At 42.5% G+C, this 15,916-nt stretch overlaps 1 protein-coding gene across 1 annotated transcript in view; it reads left to right on the top strand.

Moving 5' to 3' along the window:
• The window catches only part of LOC124794768 (kalirin), a 2,150,963-nt gene that overhangs the window by 243,215 nt on the left and 1,891,832 nt on the right, over positions 1-15,916 (top strand). The gene's annotated exons all lie outside the window — the stretch shown is intronic.

The raw sequence follows: 15,916 nt of genomic DNA on the forward strand, positions 1-15,916 counted from the left end.
TGTAAAACTTCATCATCAGGCACAACGTTTTGATTTATTACTTTTTTGCTACTAAGTAACACAGCTTGCAGACAGTTTTCACATATACCACTGGTTAGATATACCTGCTAAATTATATCATGTACGACATACAGTTCAAGAGATATGACGTCTTAAGTATCGAGATGGGTGAGAAACTAGTTCTGCTTGAAGTGAAACGGAAATTAACCCGACTATACTGATCCATTGTTTGGTAATGAAAGCATTTAGCGACTTACAACAAACTTTAAAAATAATTTCAAATCTTCTCTAAACTTTTTCGTTTGTCTGTGGTTGGATAATCCGAAACTAATAAAACAAACATAATTAGAGTTTTGCGTCCCCGCCAAAAAGTTTTACATGCTTAGCGTCAAATGTTTAACGCATTAACTCATTTGCAAAAGTAAATCTTTAGTGGGGGATTACTGATTTTGAGAGGTTTCTGGTCTCTTGCAGAGGCGGGTAAGGGGATTTCACAAAGCAAACGCACAAATAATTATTCAAATAGAAATGAATTTTTAGTACACCACATTTTCAAATCGAACTAAAAATTGTAAAACAATTTTTCGTAGCCCGATAAAATTCCTATCCTCATAAAGATTTTCCAGAAAATTTTTGACTGTGTATTTTTAATAGCTATGTAAATACTTGTAAGATTTAAAACGAAACATGTGGGGCGCACGCAATAGGTAACAGGAAGTAAGTGAACTGTTCATGCACCAATTAATAAACAACGTACTGTAAGGAGATCATGCATCGATTACTTATTTTTGTTTGTTCAGTATATCTAAGGCTTTAAATCTTGGTTAAAAAATTTCTGAAAATAGTTCAAATGAGCCCAGAAGCATTTTTTATTTACTTGTTGGGTAACACGAGCAGTTTTCAAGTTTAGAAATGCTTTACATTCGAAATGACCTGAGATAAGCGAAATGTTTATCTCATATATCTGCAGGTGATTTCAAGAAAATTTTCTCTCTTCATCGGGCACCAGTTAGGCGTGCTTCATGAATCGAATGAAGTAAGTACGGTAACTGCCCTTCTGTCAAAGGAGCGCCTATAATGCGTGTGTTACGCAGATGGAGATTTCGTGTCAAACACCCTGTACCCTTTATTTTTGGCGTTTCTTGATGGGAGGACAGCTGCATTACTTACGGTGTTCGATTCATGAAGAACTCACAACAGATATCTGAAGGTGAGGCAATAGTTTCTTGAACTCGACAGTAGTTATAAGAGATAAATACGAAAATAAAATATAAAAATATAGTTGCAATCAAACTGACATTCATTGGAATAAAGTACTGAAATATCCTCTGCATGCTTCTACAAACGCATACGGTCCCACAAAATTAATGGTTAGTTAACAAATGGTTCAAATGGCTCTGAGCACTATGGGACTCAACTGCTGAGGTCATAAGTCCCCTAGAACTTAGAACTACTTAAATCTAACTAACCTAAGGACATCACACACATCCATGCCCGAGGTAGGATTCGAACCTGCGACCGTAGCGGTCGGCGGTTCCAGACTGTAGCGCCTAGAACCGCTCGGCCACTCCGGCTGGCGATTAGTTAACAGTCATCGTGATAAAATTCAGGCTGAAAACCAGGACCAGTTTAAGATTAATGGGTGGGTTGGAATTTTAGGTGACTATTCTTCCTGATGTTGTTATTTGTGCTGGCTAGAAGAACTTATTTTCAGAACTTTCTGCGAGACTGGCTGCACGTTGTGCACTTACGTATAAAGGAATCACCTTTGATGGGGCACAGTACATTGCAGTCGTATTGTTCTATATCCACGCGATGGTGTCTATCACAACAGATTAATCGGTTGTGAAGAATTAGTTCCATGACCTGCACGTTGTCCCCACCTCAGTCCTTGAGATGTATGGAGTCGTGTAGAGCAATAGTTTTATTCAGCGTGAATTGCTAATTTAGGGACGCTTCATCAAGCTGTTGCGGAATCAAGCGAAACTATTCGACACCGTGGTTGAAAAAATCCCACATCCCACATCCCATGATCCGACAGGTACATGCGTTGTAGATGCAAGTGGAAGTCAAAATGCAATTCTGTTATGAGTTTCTGACTCGAGAACTTCGTAAAAATCTCTTTCGTTGAACAGACAAAAACGAAGGATTTTCGGAAACCCGTTTATATGGACTTACTTTCCTTGCGTTTGTTCAAGGTTACTGCTCCAAAGTTTTTAAAAGAATTTTTGAAGCACTGCGCAAGAGACTGTGTAATGTATTGCGCGGGGAGGATAGAAAACGTTTCTCAGACGGCGTATATAGGATATCAGTGGCCTATACGTGTTTCAAAAGTGTTGGTGCAGAAATACGGCGTTATCAGGATGTGGCTTTGTATGAATACACTGCGAAAGCATATGCGGTAGGCACACGGTAAAAAACTCTGCGATTGGCTCGGGCATACACTAGCACGTTGCCATTCCTGTGTTGTGGATGTGGAGGCAGCCGCGGAAGAGCCAGCTATCTGTAGCCGGGGCAGGTAAATGGCCGGCTTTCGCTTTGATTACTGGGCATGAAACTCTCTCGAATGGTCAGCTGGCGGGAACGCGCCGCAGTTATCGGAAAGCAATTGTTCGCTGCTGCGGCCCGTGTCCGTGGCGGCTCGTCGCTTCCAGAGCGTCGCGCACCTGTGGTTTCATTACCTCTCCTCACACGGAATTTTTTCTGCGTGCGGGGTGTCGGGTTTTAGGTTTTCGGTAACAACGCGTCATATAGTACTCTGTCTGTATAGGAGACCTCCAGTCCTTTATCTCATGACCTTCGCCACTGCTGCGCAAAACTTTAGGATGAAAGTAACTTCCGCAGGATGTACCATTGACAAGTAACATAGTTCATTAAACTTAGACCACACGTAGAAAGAACTGCTACGGTATGGTAAGGAAGGTAAGTGAAGAACTTACATAGACAAACATAAAATCACTTTTATTCAAAGATAATAATCACATAGGTCACAGCGATTTATGAACGTACTCTGGACATTACGGAATGCATGACATGGCTCTTAACAGGGTGTGTTCATCTTTGGAGCATGAAATATAATTCGCAATTGCGAGTATGGGCAACCATCAGCAGTAGTCGTATAACAGAATGGCTGCAATGAAAATTTGCGCCGAACCGGGACGTGAACCTGGATTTCCCGCTTATCACGAGCGGTTGCCTTACCTTAGTCTATATCAGCATGCTTCACGGACAGCCCCAAACTTCTGTATGTCGTCAGCAATGGGTGTACAACCTGCAGTCGTAGATCCATTATGTATGTTTCCATACAGGGGAAAAATTTTACTTGAAAGTCCCTTGCCCGGTATCGGCGAGTAAATGCGATACTGCAGTGCCTCTGTTGTTGTGAAGTACAATGCACGCAAGCATGTCGGAAGGAACATTACGGTGTACTTCTGAACAACACAGGTAGTGCAATATCGTATCTTCGCAGCGGACGGAATGTTCTCTCCTAGAGAGATGAAGCACATGAAAATGCTTTTATTTCATGGTAATTTCTGGCTGAAGTGTTTTTGACAGGAATTTATTCCTCGCTTGTACCTGTGTGTGTAGCCTTCTTCTGCATTCTCATCCAGTATTGTATGTCAAGGATAAACTCGACGAGTCCAAATAACATGGCTCACGTAAGTGCAGCCTGAGAACGCTGCATTGTGTGTTGCTGACTGGTCGACAACGGAGTACACGACACGCCACAAAGACTGTTCTTGTGAAAGTGTTGAGCACTCGGCGTCTAGGATACAACTTATCTCAGTGTCTCTCGCGGTCTATTCTGTTGTGGAGCAGGAACAAACCTGTCGACATCGTTAAGTAGCTTCCTATTCTCACGTTTAGTTCCTTCACACAAAAAAGAGGAGTGGGTCAATTAGGGTTTAGCGGCCGGTCGATGAAGAGAGAATTAGAGAAAAAGAGTCAGCCGGACCTAGACAAGGATAGGGAAGGAAATTGGCAGAGTCCCCTGCAAATGAGCAATTTCGACATTCGCCTTAAACGTTTTAGGAAAATCGCGAATAACGTAAAACTAGATGGCCGGGCGAAGGTTTTAATGCCGCCTTTCCAAATCATTAACACCCGGTTAGGCGCGGCTAATGCCCAGCGACATTGATCGCGGAGAACCTTTGAGACAGGCTTCTCGTTTCTGCCCAAGTAAAACGGAAACGGAAATGAATGTAGTCAGACAGAATGAAACCGAGTAGTTTAACTGTATCAATCTTCATTAGTCCTTCCTTCCTTACAAAAGACGTAGTAAGGCGTACAGCAAACAGCAGTTGTCTCATGCAGTGGTTATGATGTGAGTTTTGAGCCCATTACAGATTTTGATTGCCCACAGTGATAGGAACAAGGTTCGTACATCTTCTCTGAATCAGTCGTTTTGTCGCCAGTCAGTTAGTTTTGCGTATTAAAGTACCGCCCTGGAGCCAGGGATAACCGCCAGATGAATTACGTTTGTATCTTTTCATTGGGGGACATCTTTCCCTTCTGACCCTGTGTACATCTCTTTAGCAAAATTGTAGCACTTCGTTTGGTTTCACTTGAGTCATTTTTCTCTCCTTTCCTCATTAATTCCTAGAATTTTCACAACGTCTAGATGTTAGATATAAAGGTAGGCCTGCTTTTGTAATAATCCTCTGCAAGTGGTCGTTTCGAAGAAAATCTCGACGTTTCAAATTGGTAAATAATTTGTGTTTAATAGACACTACAGGCTGAAGAAATCTTACCTACAATATCAATACCGTATTCTGTTTTATTGTAAAATGTCATCATCTCAAGTTTCATTTTAATTCCTATTTCTTCGTCGGTCGCCCCATTAAATGTAAGCAGAAATCAATCTTGTTCGCTTGCAGCACGATGGAAACCATGGTTCTTTCTCTGAAGTAAGCGAAAACATTTCATCGTAAATCACGGCTTTTTACCCTCATTAGTTCGTTTGAGATTTGCCATATATTTTCGACATTTAGTTATCTCAGTACCAATTTGTCTGCTTCCGCGTAATGCTGTGTAGTTCAGCATAACGATAAGGCGACGAGTCTCGCGAATTCTGTCACCGACTGTGCATTCATATAACGGTTTTCATAAATACACAGACATTTACGATGTAAATTAAATGAAACAGCGATACATGAAGACGTAAGAAAACGTGCAAGAAACATAATTGGAGGCTTCTGTCAGTTAGTGGAGGATTTCTTTCGAGAACTGATACATTTTTTGCACAGTGCGGTAAGCTGAAACACTTGTGAAATTAAATGTTAATAGTGAGTCTTAAGAAACTTTCAATGTACTTCAAAGTGAGAAACGTTTCGTAGTTGATCGCGCTGTATTGTGTAGATTCAGTTCGGATCTCACACTTGAAATAACGCACCGTTCACAACAGTGGCAACACTAGTGAACGCACTCCCTGTCAGCACGATAGACGCAAAGCGGATTCCTAGACTCGCGCTGTTCCCTAGTTTCCCGAGAAAATAAATACGTTTTCATGTGTCAGAACACCACGACTAACAGAGATTTGACTATTCATTACTTCGCTCTGACTTTCATCGTGAGTTCCAAGAATGGAAATTTATGGATTTTTTACTTTTTATTTTTGTAGGCCGTCTCTCTTTGTCGCATATTCTGCAGGAGTTGGATCTAAACACGAGGAATGGTAGTTTGCTCCCCTTCGTATGTCGGCGTTTTTGACATAAAGCACCAAGAAATTACGTGATCTGCGTTACAGCATTCCTTATCGGTGCCTTCCGCAGACTGGCGAACGTCTTCCAACTCGTTAACTTATTACTGCTGAAGGTGTCTCATTAATGAGCTTTTCATAAACGGAAAGATGTAAAAGCCTCGTTTTATCCGCTTTTAATGGGCGGAAGAAAGGCGAAGTGTATAATCAGTACGTTTAACAAGACTTTTTATCGTCTGCATATTAACAGCTAAAAAGATCGCGAAGAAATAACGAGGTGCTGTCGTTGCTGTTCCTTGCGTAACTACTGCGGGTGGAAGAAATTAATCCTTTATGTTGTGTTTTTACCCTCCTACGGTAAGTGTACAAAAATTTTCAACTGCGCAAGTTTTTTTTTTTTTCTCCTTTCTCTCCACCTTTGCATCATATGAATAATGAAGGCAATTATCACTAACAGAATGGGAAAAGTGAGCGGTATCAGTTTCGTGCTCTCCCTGGTAATACGCTTTCGAGACAAATTAATGAGAGACGGGGAGCATTGAATGGTAAGAAAGTGGACAGTTCCCTCCCACAACATACACATGATCTCTCCGGGTGTTTCAGTTGGGAAAAAATGATGATTCACAGATAATGTCTGAAGTGTATACTGTAATTCACAGAGGAAATCGTTAAAGGTGCTGTTTCTTTACATAAAATTATTGTTCAGTGTCGTTTATCACCAGCATTGAGTTCAGAATAAGTCTATTCGATAGGTAATACAATTACATTTATTTTAAGAAGGACTTTCGTGGGGTCTTGCCGTGGGTCATGTTGGTGTGCTGTAAGATAAGTAACGACGATCTTTTCATGCGACTTGTGAAGGATGGAAATTTTACTTCTTTCTGGAATTTTTACTTGACTTCGGAGGTCATTATATTTGCTACGTGTGACAGCAACTGAGTGGTCGATGTCATGTGGATATAAAGAATACATGATGTACGTAGTAAACTGTAATTCTATAATACGCTAAATTATCTACTTCAAAATTTGAAAGATTCTACCAAACTACATACTTTTCACAGATAACCTGAAGATGGGAATTACGCCGAAATGGGCCTGTAGTAATAAAGAATACAATCGAACACAGCAGCGTCTTGGTCTGATAACGTAATATATAATGTCCGTATATGAAATATGCGACGCAGTGGATATATATGTTTGTGTGTGTGACAATATGCTGACCGTTTAAAAGTCTGCGTTGTTGTACGTATTTTTTTTTTTGTGGTTGTACACCTCACCTTTCTGTACCACAATAATGTCGAGTGATGGATAGTGTAAATCATTTAACCTAATGTAGCATACTCGTCGAAAGTAGATCCTGACAGCGGACAGCTCTGTTGCCAACTTTCAGCGGTGAAGCGCAAACGGCTGTAGGCGAAAATAATAGTCGTCCATATGGCTGCTCCAGCACTGAGGCGTTGTCACAGAAGCATAAACTGTCCTGTCAAAATTTTCCGGACACTTGTTAGTGTACTTTAATATGGAGTGCATTGACGCTTCGTCTTTCTGATAACTTGAACTCTGCTGGAGATTCTTCCAGTGAGATGTCCGAATGTCTCTAGAGGAATGCCTGCCCATTCCTCCTCATCAGCTGAAACAAGAGAAGGTTGTGATGTTGGACGGTGGAGTCTGGAGCGAAGTCGACACACTAGCTTACCTCAAAGGTGTCTGTTGGGTTCAGGTCGGAACACTGGGAAGGCCAGTCCATTACAGGAATGTTATTGTCCACAAACCATTTCCGCACAGACGCTGCTTTATGATAGGGTGCATTTTCATGATGATGCAGTCATCGACTCCCAACTATTCGTTTACTTTACTTACAATAAAACACTGTGAAACGCTTTTCCGCGTTTTGTTAAGCACAATAAGGAGATCATCGCCTAACCACAGGAAAAACTCCCGTAATATAACACCACCTCCATCGTACGACATTGTTAGCACTACACATTAAGAACAGACGTTCTCAAATCCAAACCCTTCTATTGGATTAGTATGTATATAGTATGACGCATCACTCCAAATCACTTATTTCGCGTCATCTACTGGCCAATGGCGCCACTCTTTACTCCACCTCAAACGTCGCTTAGCATTGACTCAGGAATGTGTGTGGCTTATGAGAAGCTGCCCGACCATTGTACCCCGTTCTCTTTAACTCACTATTACAGTCATTTTGCTAGCTGGACTGCTGGTAGTACTTCGGAGCTCACGGTTGACTGCTTCCGCTGATTTCTTGGAGCTCACGACTGATTGTTTCCCTGATTTCACGCGAGTTTTTACAAGCGCCCTCCGCCATGCTCGATGGTCCTTGTCCGTCAGTACACGAGGTCTTAGTTTAGCTGTAGTTGTTCCTCCGCGGCTTCACTTCATGATCACATCACTAATACTGAATTTGGGCAGCTTTAGAATGTTTGAAATTCTCCCGATTGATCTGTTACCGTTTAGCTCTCTCCACCGCCCCATTGTGGTGTTTGCTGCTTCTCTACTGACAGCACACCACTCACAGCTTCCTTTTATACTGGCGGGTCCGCCTCACGTGACATATAGTTATCAGTTTGGCATTCCATAGGGGTATTCGAATACTTTGGATCAGACATTGGATACAGAATCGCGTAACGTGACTACTGAGGTAGCGGGTAAGCAGCAGCGCCGAGCCCACTGCAACGGTCGGGGATCTTCTTCCGTCGACACTACTTGACATTTATGTATGTTAACACTGCTTTCAAATTTGAATTGAATGCTGTCAAAAAACAGCAGTAAGAAATTACTGAATGTACTATGACTGTTTTTAGTAATCCATACAGTTTGGTGGTTTTTATACTATGATGAAGGTTCTGTGAATGTATGCTGTTTCAAAGTAACATTACGTTGAAGATATCTCGAAAACGCGTCGTTTTTGGCACGATTTGTTGTAACAAACTGACGGGGAACGACATATCGGTGCTTAAAAACTTTTAGGATTCGGTTGTTTTCTTTTTAGAACTTGCATCATGTGAAAGTATGCCATTTCAAGGCACCAGCCTATCGGAAATTTATCAAAAACGCGTTGTTTCGCGTAATGTTTGTTATAATTAAATGTCAGTTAATGACATATAGACAGTTAAAGCTTTCAGGACATCTTAAGATCATATCTGTCTGTTGTAGCGGAGCCGGCCGAAGTGGCCGAGCGGTTAAAGGCGCTACAGTCTGGAACCGCACGACCGCTACGGTCGCAGGTTCGAATCCTGCCTCGGGCATGGATGTGTGTGATGTCCTTAGGTTGGTTAGGTTTAAGTAGTTCTAAGTTCTAGGGGACTTATGACCACAGCAGTTGAGTCCCATAGTGCTCAGAGCCATTTGAACCATTTTTTTGTTGTAGCGGAGTAGTTAGTGGCGCGGATTGTGAACCGAAAAGTTGTAGATTTGCATCAATGTTTTGTTTTTACGTTGATTTTTTTTAAAAGATTGTTTCGCTTCCTTAATAACTTAAAAGCAGTATGTTCTGAGATACTCTGTGTGATTTGTAAATATGACCGCATTCCGTTAAACAGTTTCTTCGAATTTGTTATGTCTTGTAAGATTGCTGTGCACGTCACGGCTGATGCCTCGCAATTCAGTACAGTGTACACTACATACAAAACAACATGGCTTGCATGTGGATAACGTGGTAAATGTGCGTTTTAATAAACGCAGTGAAAAAGGAGCAGTGTTTGTACAATTTTGCAAGTAACACTGTTTATTGCAGTATACATTGCCGAGCCGAGTCACTTTCCCGCGTGCTTGAAAAGGTAGAATGCCACAGGTCGGAGTTTATGGCGTCAAAGAAATGCCAATTTCTTTTTTTTTTTTTTAATGTTAGAATGGCTTCATGGCAGATGCCGCTTTGGTTCCTTTGAAAGGAAACGTTCGATTACAATCCCCGTCCTTATGCTCCGACTCTAATGACCACGTGGCAGTGGGACCTTAAATCCTTGTCTTCCTTTTTTCCCTGCAACGGAGTCATTTACGTCAAGCTGTCATTGTGCCGTAGCCGGCCGCAGTGGCCGAGCGGTTCTAGACGCTTCAGTCTGGAACCACGGGACCGCTACAGTCGCAGGTTCGAATCCTGCCTCGGGTATGGATGTGTGTGATGTCCTTAGGTTAGTTAGGTTTAAGTAGTTCTAAGTTCTATGGGACTGATGACCACAGATCTTAGGTCCCACAGTGCTAAGAGCCATTTTGAACCATTTTTCCGTTGTGCCGCACTAGAGCGAGTACAGTTAGAACTAAGGCGACAACGCTCGCAAAACTATTCCCGTCGCAGTCTAGGACCGCCGCTGTGATAAGGTTCGGCCGCTGCGACTGTTACACTGGAACACTTAACGCAGGTCCCTCACTCCTTCAACTGCGCTCGTAGCACGTCCCGACTGACCTCGATTTAGCGTTATCTTACAATATATCCTCCCTGTCACCCGTTGCGAAAAAATATCACACGATTCGGTATTTCCCCCTTGCGTCCATTTCCTGCCACTGTAAGTTCCAAATCAGCTGTTCATCGAGTTCTTCCATAAAAAAAAAGAGGACTGACTATTGTTATTACATCATTCGAATTCGAATACCGTAAGTGACATCTTTTCTGTAATGGGACATCGGATTTGTACCACTAATGCAGTGTTCCCTTCAAATGGATTGCGTCAAACGAAACAAACAGAAGCAGAAATTGTATATGGAGCAAAGCTATCCTGCATGGAAATTGCAAATTTGCATTCTGATCAAAATATTGTAGCAATTGAGTTTTTGTAGACATACTTTATAGCGTCATATTATGCGCGTTGTGTTTTTTAATTGGTAGTTTTCTGGAAAGTTTCTGTTGCTCTTCTCCGCAGAGCCGGTTTTTCAAGCTTGAAGGGATATGTGACCTGGTGATATGGCGCAACATCGTCTTATGTAACGCACTCTCTTGATGACACGCAGCTTTCCTCTGCTTGGACTCTTTTGATTAGTTGCGCTTAATATGCTCTTGTCATTTTGTTAGTGCCTTAATTTTCGGTATAAGACTGTTATTTTGGGCGAACAACGGTCGTTGGTATCTTCGACTTGGTAGTGGTTTATTTTAAAGCCAAAACATACTGCATATTGTACTGTTTTCATTGCTATTTGATATTCCACGTGATCGAAATAGTTCCTCCTCAATACAAATACTTAGTTGGTACCCCCATTTTATTGAGCCACACTCAAGTGTGGTGTACGCATTATCCTTATATATATATATATATATATATATATATATATATATATATATATCACAGTAAGATAATATTAGTTGCAGTCTTCAACTGTTATCAGGTAGCACAGACATGTTTGAGAGAAAGTATCACGTAGAAAAATCTGTGTTCAACGGCCAGAAATTTTCTTCCAACACAGGTATGTTTAAGAGAAAGTATCACGGGAAAAAATTTGTGTTCAACGGCCAGAAATTTTCTTCTTTCCTTTGTGCTTTCGACTGCTACGAACTGTTCCAGCTATAAATGAAAATATGGTACACCTCACTCCTCGCCGCTATCCCACCGTGTTCCAAATAAGATTTTCGTGTGTTTTCCCTAGTTGTAAAGTATATGCCAGAATCTGAAATCCTTTCGTTACCATTCCCGGCCTGTAGTCATAAATGAACCTAGTTCTGTCAAAGCGCTGGTATAAAAACATTAATGCAAAACACAAGAAAACCATTATTTTCTTTTTCTGCAGGCAGCACTACTACCTAAAGCAAGGTATTGCTACGTAGTGGAGACGTCCACCTTGGTTGAGTACTTTTCAGACTAGTTTATTCAGCTGTCAAAAATCTCTGATATACTGTATTACAGGTTTAAGTTATCCCAACTAAAATCTTCAGGTCATATAACAGCCGTGGCATGATGCCAGTTCTTATGACAACCTAAAAAAAAAAAAAGTTCAAATGGCTCTGAGCACTATGGGACTTAACATCTGAGGTCGTCAGTCCCCTAGAACTAAGAACTACTTAAACCTAACTAACCTAAGCACATCACACACATCCATGCCCGAGGCAGGATTCGAACCTGCGGCCGTTGCAGCAGCGCGGTTCCGGACTGAAGCGCCTAGAACTGCACGGCCACTCCGACCGGCTATGACCACCTAAGCGATAGTACAATGCAGTAACAGTATTTTTGTCATCTGGATAAAGATATCTAAAAAGTAACGCTATTACGTTGTTTACACGAAGAGACTGGGCTAACACTGTGCTACGCTGTCAGATGTTGGTCATTCGCTTAGTTCATTTCCCTACTGTTTCTTCACGTCTAATAATTGTGAACTTTGAAACGTGCTGTATCACTGGAAGTCTTTCGGATGTTGTTATAACTAAATGTATGGTTCAAATGGCTCTGAGCACTATGGGACTTAACTTCTGAGTTCATCAGTCCCCTTGAACTTAGAACTACTGAAACGTAACTAACCTAAGGACATACACACATCCATGGCCGAGGAAGGATTCGAACCTGCGACCGTAGCGGTCGCGCGGTTCCAGACTGTAGCGCCTAGAACCGCTCGGCCACCCCGGCCGGCGACTAAATGTATTATTCCATCTTGAAAACAACTGCTTCATTATACCAACATAAAAAGTTGCTTATATTTACCTTAAAACCAAATAATCTCTCTTTTGCTTACTATTGTTTGGCAAAAACATTGTTTTATATCATGAAATACCAGAGGTACCAAAGTTGTGTGGTAAAACGTGTGTACTTAATTCCTTCCTCATTCGTAACAAGTTTGTCTTAATAAGGGAAAGGCCCAGTATCGACGACGGGGATCGGATAATCGATTGAATGTTGATGTAGTTTAAGGTGCCATGTGCCACACCCTGTAGTCGTTGACGTTAGTGGGCCTTCGGTCAAGAGATGTCGTCCTCAGAAAGCGGACGAAACGAATTTACCATTTATTGAAAGGCCGGATCCAATAAAAGTCGTGTAAATTGCGTAAGGCTAGTACTCTGTGGGGCGTGGGTGCCATGTCGGTAATCAAAACTAGTTTGGTTTTTCTCATCCCTTTTTCTTTCTTTTTTCATTTTTTATGACGATTTATAATTGCTTTCCTTACCTTGATTATAAAATGCAAGTTATTTCGTATTTATAGGCCCTAAGTGCATACTGATTAATTTATTTATTATGATACGGTAAGCAATTTTTAGGGTGATCATCATAGAAAACATTGGCAACACGAATTATTCTATTTTTTCCACGTAACTTGTTTGTATCCGAAAAACTGGTAAGGTGTTCTGATACCATAGAATTATGCTGCTCACCTCATCATTCGAAATAAATAAATAATTTATTAAGAACATTAAAGGTGCTACAGCAGGGAACTGACTAGTTCTAGGTGCCAATAACAAAATTTTCAAGTGCCTTTCATACTGAGGCACTGTGTTTTATTTGGGGTAATACAAGTAAATAACTGCAGCTGTAGTGTTTTTCTCATAGCTTTTTAATTTTTTACAAACGAATTACAAAATTAAATCCAGTTTTGATTTGTTTTTCACACAGCTTCATTCTTGGGATCAGAAGTTGCAAAGGTATGACACTACGAAAACCGATGCTATTTTAATACATGCTAAATTAATTTCGTCTACCTTCCGAGAGGATTTTCTCCCGAACGAAGGCCGCCAGAGTGAACGGCTGTTAGTTGACGTACCTGACTCCTTGAGCTGCATCACCATTCAGCTCATTTACGACCCCCGTTCCCGACTCTACTCCCTGCCTGCCCTGCAAGCAGACGACGGCGAGCGCCCGTGACAGAGTGATGAGCATTAAACACAGCCGCCGCCAAAAGCGGTAGTACTCAAATTTGCGATACCTAAGCCGTTACGGTTATGCTTTGATTAAAGTAACTGCCGTCTCAGCGAGTAAGCGGGGACCTACACGTTGATTACAGTGCTCCTCGCGCCGCTGCAACAGTTACAGGATTGTTTCATTCGAGTTGTTATAACATCTTTTTTTCCGCGCTGCACGCGTCGCCTAGTGCTGGTCGCTATTATGAACGCCATCGTGATGTTTGCAGCAATAAACGTATGGAATTAATGGCAGGAAGCGCGATCTTCAAGCAAATACTATCAGCGTTAGCAGGAAATGGCCAATTGAGATGTCTGAATTTTGCTCCTGCAGCTGACTGGTCGAAAGTCCTTAGGATTAAAATAACTTCGTGGAGCGGATCTGAAATGGGGAGTTCCCTGACAGCCTACAGCAAGGCAGGACAGGAGTCGTTGGCACTGTAGGGAGGAGCTGAGGTTTTGAAAAGTGTTGCGTGTGCGAAGCCAGGAGTGAGTGATCCTCAATGATAAAGTTGTCTGGCTGCTGTGAATAACGGAAAGAGTTGGCGAGTGAGTTTCTCGTGCGTAGTTGTGAAGTGCGTAGCTGCTTTCTGTTTTTGAGAGACAGAATATGACTTTTGGCCCACACTTGCTAGGCGGACAGATGTGATATCAGCATGGAGACATCAGGTAGCTGGAGGTAGTGTTTCTAAACTTGAAGGCAGACTTTGCGCTGTCTTTTAGAAGGCAATACATTCTTGTGTGTCGCCTCCTTTTAAATTTAAATTTTTGGAGGAACCGTGAGGAAGATGTTAGTGGAGGGGCAGTGAGTGTTTCCGGTACTCATTTTTCAATCCAGTGGTCGAATCTGAGTGTCATTTGGAATCAAGGGAGTGCTACAGAGCATGGCCTATGGTATAGGAGAAGTGACAATTTGAAACTTAACACAAAGGAATTAAACACATAAGCTGCCAGTGTACGTTGATTTATATCAATGGGGAAAATTGAAAATTTGTGCCGCACCGGGGTTAGGGCTCGGGTCTCCTGCTCACTAGACAGATGCTGTTACCACTATGCCATTCGGTCACAGTGGTCACCCAACTGCGCAGAGTACTTTGGCGTGCCTTCCGTCAATCCCAAGTTCTCAGCTTAAGCCAAACACTACTGATGTAGTGCCCCTGCTCAGTAACCTCATTACTCACTGCATACGTGAGGGGAGGGGGTTATCGTTCCATCTGAGTTTTAGTGCATGTCCTTTACCAATCTGTGTTGTCTACCCTAGTGCTTTTAGGCTGGAGGTTTCAATGCGTCGCAGAGTAGCTGGCGTATCCTTTTTTTATTCTTGTCATCAGCCAGCCACGGTCGTCTGCTCTATTGTTCTAATCCCTTGTACCTGTCTCTCTGTGGTTTTCTTGTCTTGTTTTTTCCTTTGTAGTGTTTGTTGCCTTTCTGTTGTTCTAGTGGTTTTGTGCGGTAAGTCTTGTTTGTTTTATTCTTTCCCTCGTGGACTTTTTTTTATAGGAACAAGGGATCGATGACCAAGCAGTTACGTCACCTCCCCCCCGTCCCCTTAAACCAACCAACCAACTCGCGACATCTTTCCGATTTGTAATCAGCGTAGTACAGAATTAATCCCATACCGCCGAAAAATGTTTCAGAGGAAGCAATATGTCGCCAAATTTTCCTCGCGCCTCGTGCGCTACACGCCGTGCTGGATACTGTACGCGACCGCAAGGGCGGCTTCGCGCGGCTTCACGGAAGCTGCGTGGCGAAGACGAAAGAAATATTTAACTGTAATTAGAGAGGCGTGTGTTGTTTCCCCTATAATTTTCCTCTACTCCTGTTTAACAGCTCCTCCGTTACGAATTGTGGGGAGATTGTCTATAGTAGCTACAGAATCGTGTGGGGTTACTGGCTGCAGAATGCGGGGAGGAGGTAGTGAGCTGTCGCTGCGGCGTTCCCAGCGGAAAGTTGGCGCAACCTGCCAGTGACCTTCGACCGCGGCGGCTCCAGTGTTTGGTGAAGCGGGCCTGCTATCGGCACTACTGCCAGCAGACTCGCGCGCTCGAAAGCCGCACCGGCTACTTGCGCAGGAAGCACTGAGGAAGCCCGGGAAAGGCGCACAGGACGCGCCGCGCATGGGAACCAGACCGCGCTAAACACTGCCCCCTCCCTGCCTCCGTCTCTTTCTCCTCCAGCTACGATTTAGCTGGCAGTCAACGTAGTCATTAGCGGTCAATTAGTATAACATTACTTAATGAAGAGAGATCGTATCGCCGCGTCCTGTGTAGCTTCCGATTTTGTTGACGTGTGAACACCATTATACGAGTTTAGCTAGGTAATGAACGAAGCTGAAGATACTGTTGTGAGCTAGATGGTGTAGAATATGTGAAGATCCATGTGGAAGG

Source organism: Schistocerca piceifrons, chromosome 4 (genome assembly GCF_021461385.2).
Source record: "Schistocerca piceifrons isolate TAMUIC-IGC-003096 chromosome 4, iqSchPice1.1, whole genome shotgun sequence".
NCBI lineage: Eukaryota > Metazoa > Arthropoda > Insecta > Orthoptera > Acrididae > Schistocerca > Schistocerca piceifrons.